The sequence below is a fragment of the Notolepis coatsorum genome (assembly GCF_963971535.1).
Source record: "Notolepis coatsorum genome assembly, chromosome: 5".
Classification (NCBI taxonomy): Eukaryota; Metazoa; Chordata; class Actinopteri; order Aulopiformes; family Paralepididae; genus Notolepis; species Notolepis coatsorum.
Genome location: NC_140169.1, coordinates 114,181,242 through 114,190,415, shown reverse-complemented (window position 1 = coordinate 114,190,415; position 9,174 = coordinate 114,181,242). Strand labels below are relative to the sequence as shown.

Sequence of the window (9,174 nt, the reverse complement as noted above, 5' to 3'; positions counted from 1 at the left end):
TACCTAACAAATATTTTTTTCTTCTAATACCAGGTGTGCAATACGCATTTTCCCAGGCGGTGGCGCCTCTTGTAAGAGGTGGTCATCGTGGAGCCAGGGCTTGTCCGGCTCCACGTCCGCTAATTTAATATAATGATAGTGAAATTTTTTTAACTCTGTCAAAATAAACGAGCTGCATAGGCATAATAAACTGTAAGCGACATATACATGTTTGCACTGTCTTTTTTCTATTATAAAGTGCCTCTCGGGTGCATTGCATAACACTAGCCCCTTACGTGACTGCGGTTTGCAAGCCTGGGGCGTTCACAAAAGCCCCAGGCTTGCAAACCGCAGTCACATAAGGGGCTAGCATAACACATGAACAGATCAGTCATTTGATTTTAATGCAGGTGCTCGCATTATAAATCAAATGTATTATTATTATTATTATTATTATTATAACACATGAACAGATCAGTAGGATGGCCATTTGATTTGCAGCACCTCGGCGGGTGTATTATAAATCGAATGTATTATTATTATTATTATTATTATTATTATTATTAAAACACAATTCACCATAATGCAGCCCTGCCCATTGTTTCGGATCCTCCAAAATCCCAACTTTGAAACATGTCAAATGTCCACTCGCGTTGAATGCAACTACTTTATCTTCTGCGACTTGAACACAGTTGCGTCATTACCTCGTGTTGCCATGTCAACACGCGAGAGTCACCTGTTGTGATAAATCCATATTTTAAGTATGACTCCTGTTTATTAAAAGAAGCTTTATAGGTCGTAGGCTCCTCTTCTGGCTCATCAGTTGGTATTTCCCCGTTGCAAAGAAGCTATCAAAGACGTTTTTTTTTTTTTTTTAACACATTTTTGCAAGCGTTCGCTCGCAACTACGTTGCTTGCAGTCGACTGACCTGTGATGGCAGGTAGTGCCACAAGGTATAATGTTCGGGCGGAACTCTTGTTCCTAACAATAGTTCTGTGGGTGAATTATGTACAATTAACAATCACTACATGTACTACATGTACGCTATTATTATGCAAAGACGAGTACTGTAGCGAGTCACAGTGCTGGCCGCGCGGTCGCCGCGGTCGCGTGCATGTATTATCTTTGGACGGTAAAAACGTGGGGGGGACAATAAGTGCATTCTGAAATCATGCAGGGGACTTTTCCCGGGGACCCCCCCTAAGTTACGCCCCTGCTACTATCTCCTAATGAAACAAGTTATTCTCATAATATAAGCCTACTGTTCATTCATTACGCACGTAGGATATACAGTGTGTGTGTGTGTGTGTGTGTGTGTGTGTGTGTGTGTGTGTGTGTGTGTGTGTGTGTGTGTGTGTGTGTGTGTGTGTGTGTGTGTGTGTGTGTGTGTGCGTGCGTGCGTGCGTGCGTGTGTGTGTGTGTGTGTGTGTGTGTGTGTGTGTGTGTGTGTGTGTGTGACAGGGGCTTGAGATTCAGAGGATTCTAAAACAAGCATAAGAAAGTAGGCATGGTACAAGAACCCAGAAGGACAAAAATAAAGACTTTATCTGTATTTATTTATTTATTTATTTATTTATTTATTTATTTATTTATTTATTTATTTATTTATTTATTTATTTATTTATTTATTTATTTATTTATTTATTTATTTATTTATTTATTTATTTATTTATTTATTTATTTATTTATTTATCACACACACACTATTTTCTGATCATAGAATCGTCAGTCTAGATACACATCTTACCTAACAAATATTTTTTTCTTCTAATACCAGGTGTGCAATACGCATTTTCCCAGGCGGTGGCGCCTCTTGTAAGAGGTGGTCATCGTGGAGCCAGGGCTTGTCCGGCTCCACGTCCGCTAATTTAATATAATGATAGTGAAATTTTTTTAACTCTGTCAAAATAAACGAGCTGCATAGGCATAATAAACTGTAAGCGACATATACATGTTTGCACTGTCTTTTTTCTATTATAAAGTGCCTCTCGGGTGCATTGCATAACACTAGCCCCTTACGTGACTGCGGTTTGCAAGCCTGGGGCGTTCACAAAAGCCCCAGGCTTGCAAACCGCAGTCACATAAGGGGCTAGCATAACACATGAACAGATCAGTCATTTGATTTTAATGCAGGTGCTCGCATTATAAATCAAATGTATTATTATTATTATTATTATTATTATAACACATGAACAGATCAGTAGGATGGCCATTTGATTTGCAGCACCTCGGCGGGTGTATTATAAATCGAATGTATTATTATTATTATTATTATTATTATTAAAACACAATTCACCATAATGCAGCCCTGCCCATTGTTTCGGATCCTCCAAAATCCCAACTTTGAAACATGTCAAATGTCCACTCGCGTTGAATGCAACTACTTTATCTTCTGCGACTTGAACACAGTTGCGTCATTACCTCGTGTTGCCATGTCAACACGCGAGAGTCACCTGTTGTGATAAATCCATATTTTAAGTATGACTCCTGTTTATTAAAAGAAGCTTTATAGGTCGTAGGCTCCTCTTCTGGCTCATCAGTTGGTATTTCCCCGTTGCAAAGAAGCTATCAAAGACGTTTGTTTTGTTTTTTTTAACACATTTTTGCAAGCGTTCGCTCGCAACTACGTTGCTTGCAGTCGACTGACCTGTGATGGCAGGTAGTGCCACCAGGTATAATGTTCGGGCGGAACTCTTGTTCCTAACAATAGTTCTGTGGGTGAATTATGTACAATTAACAATCACTACATGTACTACATGTACGCTATTATTATGCAAAGACGAGTACTGTAGCGAGTCACAGTGCTGGCCGCGCGGTCGCCGCGGTCGCGTGCATGTATTATCTTTGGACGGTAAAAACGTGGGGGGGACAATAAGTGCATTCTGAAATCATGCAGGGGACTTTTCCCGGGGACCCCCCCTAAGTTACGCCCCTGCTACTATCTCCTAATGAAACAAGTTATTCTCATAATATAAGCCTACTGTTCATTCATTACGCACGTAGGATATACAGTGTGTGTGTGTGTGTGTGTGTGTGTGTGTGTGTGTGTGTGTGTGTGTGTGTGTGTGTGTGTGTGTGTGTGTGTGTGTGTGTGTGTGTGTGTGTGTGTGTGTGTGTGTGTGTGTGTGTGTGTGTGTGTGTGTGTGTGTGTGTGTGCGTGCGTGTGTGTGTGTGTGCGCTGAACTGGTGGCCAGGAGGGCGAAACAAGACAGTATAAATATGGACTATTTTCTATTCCACTATAAATATATCCACATGATTAGCTTTAGTTCTTATTTATTTATCCACTGTCATTTGCAGTGTTGGTGTAGTGTTTTTATCGGACATCACGATGCCTCTTGAGGCATGACTGTAAATGTAATACTTAATTTTTTATCATACACATTTTGTCATATTTATTATGATTATTTTATTCCAAGGATGTCTGTATAGTTGACATGAACACAATCACCATGATTCCTCCCAAATAAAGCCCTTAAGAACACTGTCCGACTTTCCCACCAGAAATGTACCTCTCATGCTGGGATGTAATTGGACCCCTATTACTTAATATGATTTTATACTCAATCAAGGAGGGGAATTTCCATAAGATCGACAATATTGCACTCATAACAGTCCTCCTTAAAAAAGACAAAGACCCCACCGATTGCGGTAGTTATAGACCCTTGAGCCTCCTCGGAACCGATATCAAGCTTTATTCCAAGGTATTAGCCATCAGACTTCAAAAGCATATGACGTCTTTAGTTCATCCTGATCAGACTGGCTTCATAAGAGGCCGCTTGATCACGGATAATATAAGACGGTTACTACATGTGCTAGATGCCAGCAAGGATGACACCCCACCTATAGCGATGCTGTCCCTGGATGCGATGAAAGCCTTTGATAGGTTGGAATGGTCTTATTTATGGTCAGTACTAGAAAGGATGGGGTTAGGAAAAGGATTCATTGATATGATAAAAGTATTATACAAAGACCCATCGGCCATGATTACAACAGGTATAATCACCTCCGAAATCTTTCCGGTATCGCGCTCCTCCAGACAGGGTTGCCCTCTTAGTCCCGGACTATTCGCTTTATCATTAGAGCCTTTAGCACAATATATAAGACAATCCCAATCCATAGAACCAATCGCAATTAAGGGCACACAACATCATATTAGTTTATATGCGGACAACGTAATATTGTTCATGCAAAACCCTACCACCTCAATGCCTCATCTTCTCAAGTTGATTGATGACTTTGGCAATCTATCAGGATTTAGGATAAATTGGCCAAAGTCGGCCTTCCTACCACTTAATGCCCATGCAAAGAATATACTCCTTCCAGAAAAAATACCAATGGTAAAACACTTCAGATGTTTAGGAGTTGAGGTATTCCCTACTATAAGCCAAACGGTGAAGTACAATTACACAAAATTCCAAGATAAGATCAAATACGACTTTGACAGGTGGTCCAAACTTAAAAACTCAGTACAGGCCCGAGTATCAATAGTTAAGATGGATGTTTTACCTAGAATCAACTTCATTAGCTCAATGTTACCGTTACCCCCTCCTGATGGTTACTGGAAAAAATTACACTCCACCGCATATACATTTATTTGGAATAACAAACCTCCACGAATAAAAAGATCCACGCACAGAGAAACAAAGCCGACGGAGGTTTAGTATTTCCAGACTTTTACCACTATTTTAAAGTGTACTCTTTAAGACCACTGACAACCTGGTTTGACTCCCAAGCATCTGTATCCTGGAGAAACTTAGAAGAAAATATAGTAGCACCACATAGACTGCAGGACATAGTATACACCATATTATCAATTAAGCAATGCGAATTGAAATTTGGCCCCCTTATTACACATGTGATTCGGATATGGTGTGAAACACAAAATAAATATTCTAACCAACATAAATGGCATAGCCATACTCCCCTATTCAATAACAATGCACTCCTTATTGGAAAACGACCTATCAGATACCCCAAATGGGAAAAGCAGGGCATACATACATTGGGAGATGTTTTCAACAAACAGGGTTTTTGTAGCTATCAAGATATACATAACAAATTTAACCTCACCAGTTCCACATATTATTTTTACGCACAGTTATTGGAATGTTTGAAGGGTCATGGAGTCCCATTAAGGATACCAATTGAGCACCACAGATATCACAAATTCTTCTATGAAAGAGAGACATCGAGAGGCTTCGTATCTGATTTTTATCATCACTTACTAACGTCTTCGTATGGAATCCTTCCCCTAGACTCAGTCTGGAGGAGGGATATACCAGACTTGGAAATAGATTTTGATTGGCAAGAAGTCTGGGCAAACGTTCGAATTGCGTCACGCAACCCGGACCATCAACAAATTAATCTTAATTATATTCATAGGACATACCTGACTCCTATAAGATTGAACAGAATGGGACTTAGACAAGATTCTCTATGTTCCTTATGTACAAATGGGGATGAGGGTACATTTATGCACATGTATTGGGATTGCCCACCGGTTAAGATATTCTGGGAAGAAGTGACCCAGCAATTATCAGAATTCTTATTTCTGAACATACCTGTACACCCCTCTGTATTGCTGTTGAATGATGTTTTTCAGTTTGCAGCCCCTATACAGCTAAAGAGACTAGTTTTATCCGGTCTCACAGCTGCTAAAAAGCTGATAGCATCACGATGGATTCAACCGGATAAAATGTGCCGGAAGGTATGGGTTCTTACCTATCTCGATGTGATTTATCTAGAGATATCTACAGCAAGAATTCTAGGTGTGAGTGAAACCAACATTGCAATCTGGTTAGAAGTGGTGGAGAGAATAAAGGCTAGCATATGAATTGTAGTGCCTGGTTAGAAACAAATGAAAATGGATGGATTATCCAAGTGGGGGTCCGGGGGGGGAGAGCGAGCAAGAGCATATGTATGTATTGTATTAGATAGCAAGTATTAGGTATATATCTCGTAAACTACATTTATATTGATTCAAATGTATAGTCCTGTGATTTACATTGGATGTTTACTATTAATGCTTGTGTGTCTAATTTTATGTTATGTTTAAAAAATAATAAAAAAATAAAATACAAAAAAAAAGAACACTGTCCGACTTACGACTGCTATTCAGCGCTCCTAAATCCTGCTCTTAGTTAAGACCGAATCCAGGAGAAGGGACCGTTGGTGAATCCCAAAATCAACCCGAAAATGTCTTAAGTGGAGCTAGGACAACATTTTGTCTGATCTTTTGTCTTAAGTCCATTGGTGAATGAGACCGATTGTCTCCTTGTGTTTGGAAAGTTATACTCTTTGAGAGAAGACTAAAAATCCAGCAGTGATTCTCACTTAAAGTGCTCTGCCAGTAGCCTACAGCTGAACATCACTGGGTGCATTATCCACACTGCAGGTAAAGGGAGAGGAAATCATGTGCATTTAATCCTCAACTGTTTTGAAATCTTCAAATCGCCTTGAAAACTCACCAGCAGTGCTCCTAACATGGATGAGTACCTGCAGAGGTGATCAGCTGATGGTGTGACTTCTTTCAGGGCTTGCATGTGAGTGAGAGTGTTGCTCTCCAGCTGGATTGAAAGAAACTGCAACTTTCTCATGAAAGCCTTCACTAGGCTGTGCATTTCATGAACAAAAAGGCCCTCGCCTTGCAGTTTGGTGTTCAGTTCATTCATCGGTGCAGTCACATCAACAGCAAATGCAAGATCTGCCATCCAGTCCCCACCTGCTCTGGGATGTCTTTGCTTTTCTTCTCACAAGACTCTTTTGAATCTCTGCTTTCAGGTCCCAAACTCTCTTCAGCACCTTGCCCAGGCTGAGGCATCTGACAGCTGTGTGGTAGCCGATGTCACCAGCACCTTGCCCAGGCTGAGCCATCTGACAGCTGTGTGGTAGCCGATGTCACCAGCACCTTGCCCAGGCTGAGGCATCTGACAGCTGTGTGGTAGCCGATGTCACCAGCACCTTGCCCAGGCTGAGGCATCTGACAGCTGTGTGGTAGCCGATGTCACCAGCACCTTGCCCAGGCTGAGCCATCTGACAGCTGTGTGGTAGCCGATGTCACCAGCACCTTGCCCAGGCTGAGGCATCTGACAGCTGTGTGGTAGCCGATGTCACCAGCACCTTGCCCAGGCTGAGGCATCTGACAGCTGTGTGGTAGCCGATGTCACCAGCACCTTGCCCAGGCTGAGGCATCTGACAGCTGTGTGGTAGCCGATGTCACCAGCACCTTGCCCAGGCTGAGCCATCTGACAGCTGTGTGGTAGCCGATGTCACCAGCACCTTGCCCAGGCTGAGGCATCTGACAGCTGTGTGGTAGCCGATGTCACCAGCACCTTGCCCAGGCTGAGGCATCTGACAGCTGTGTGGTAGCCGATGTCACCAGCACCTTGCCCAGGCTGAGCCATCTGACAGCTGTGTGGTAGCCGATGTCACCATGTTCAGTCTCGTGCTCCTCCAAAAGTGCAACAAACTGTCTGTGACTCAATGCTCGTTGCCCTGATGCAGGTTACTATTTTAGTTACAACATCAATAACGTGGTTCATTCTTAGCACTGACTTGCACAACACATTCTGATGTACAATACAATGTAAAAATACCAATTTTGGCTCTGCGTCGATTTCAGTCACTTTTTATCTTGCATCCGTTTCAAAGGTCTGATATTTTGCCCACGTCAGATTTGGACAACCGTCCATTGTGACACCTGCCAGGTCTGTCCCATTTCAGTCCCAGCTTGTCCAATGCAGGCATTGACCTCCATGAACAGATCGCTCCCCGCCGTCGTCCCTTTCATTGACCGCATCCTCCGTAATCTTGAAGTCCTTCTTTTTATCCCACGGACAAATACGAGTAACTGGGCTGCGTCACGGACATCACAGCTCTCGTCCAAGGCCAAGGAGAAAAAGCCACTTCACTTTGTTGCTGAAGCTCCAGATTCCCTGCAATGTCCTCGTCACGGTTCGCCTGGACAGCGGAACGTTCTCAAATGCTTCTTTTTTCTTGCGGCACATTAGTGCTGCGGAGTTCACCAAGCACCCTCTGACGAACTCCAATTTTGTGGGATATCACAAAGCTGGTCTCGATTCTCACACATCCACGGATGTGTGAAGCTTGGTAAAAAAAAGGCCATGTTGGCGGTCAGGTGGCGTAGCGGAGATGCCGGGTTCGAGCCCAGCTCTCGGCATTGCCACCAGCTTGGCTGGCCGTTCACACTAATGCAATTGGCAGTATTAGGGGGTGGGGAAGCTGGCGGGTGGGAATCTGGCGTTGTGGACAGCGACGCCTACAGGTCAGGTCTCAGCGCTTGCTCAGCGGGGCAGGACGTGGTGGAGATAGCGTGCCCTCCCAAGCGTTACACTTCACCAATGAGAGTCCTCGCTGCCAAGTGAAAAGACGTCACTGGCTGTCGGCGCACGTCTCGGAGGAAGCGTGCGATCAACTCGGGACGCCCTTGTACCGACTCGTAGGAGAACATGCATACAGCAGCCAGGTAGGGGAGGGGGGGGTGGGGGGAATTGGCACAATGACTAATTGGGACGGGGAGAAAATCAGAGAAATCAGAAACAAACAAAAAAAACAAAAAAAAGGCCATGTTGCTTTTGCAGCTTAGCTAGCAAAGCTTCCGCGCCCTTTCAGCGTCAGTCAGGTTGTTGTATTTCTCGCGTTTCGTCTCGTAATGCCGATTAAAATTGTAATCCTTAAACACGGCGATCTGCTCTCCGTAAACTAAACACACAGCTTTATACCTCTGACTTCAGTAAATAAATACTTTGTAGTCCATGTTTTGTTGAAAACTCTGCATTCGGCATCGACCCTTCTTAATTGTTCTGTATCTCTTGCACATTATGGGAAATGACAATAAAGTTGACTTTTACTTTGACTTTATTTAGCATGAGCGGATATTTCTGAGGGCTAACGTCTTGTCTCTTGAAAACTGCACACGCATTTCACGTACGTATATCATTTCTTTTTAAATAAATAATAAAAGCAATGCAGTTTTAGTCCACGCATGAGGTAAAATGAGAAAATATGTTTATTTTATAAATTCCAATTAGCCTTACACAGGCCGGTCAGGGTCAGCCAAAGGGCCGGATGTTGCCCAGGGGCCATACAAGGCACAGGTCTGGTCTAGAGGCTGGATCTCATCCAATCAGTCAGTCTAGAGGCTGGATCTCATCCAATCAGTCAGTCTAGAG

At 43.0% G+C, this 9,174-nt stretch overlaps 1 protein-coding gene across 1 annotated transcript in view; it reads right to left on the bottom strand.

The window, feature by feature from the left end:
• pak5 (p21 protein (Cdc42/Rac)-activated kinase 5) overlaps positions 1 to 9,174 on the bottom strand; it is a gene marked incomplete at both ends in the record, with an annotated part of 134,108 nt that overhangs the window by 33,621 nt on the left and 91,313 nt on the right. The window lies entirely within an intron of this gene.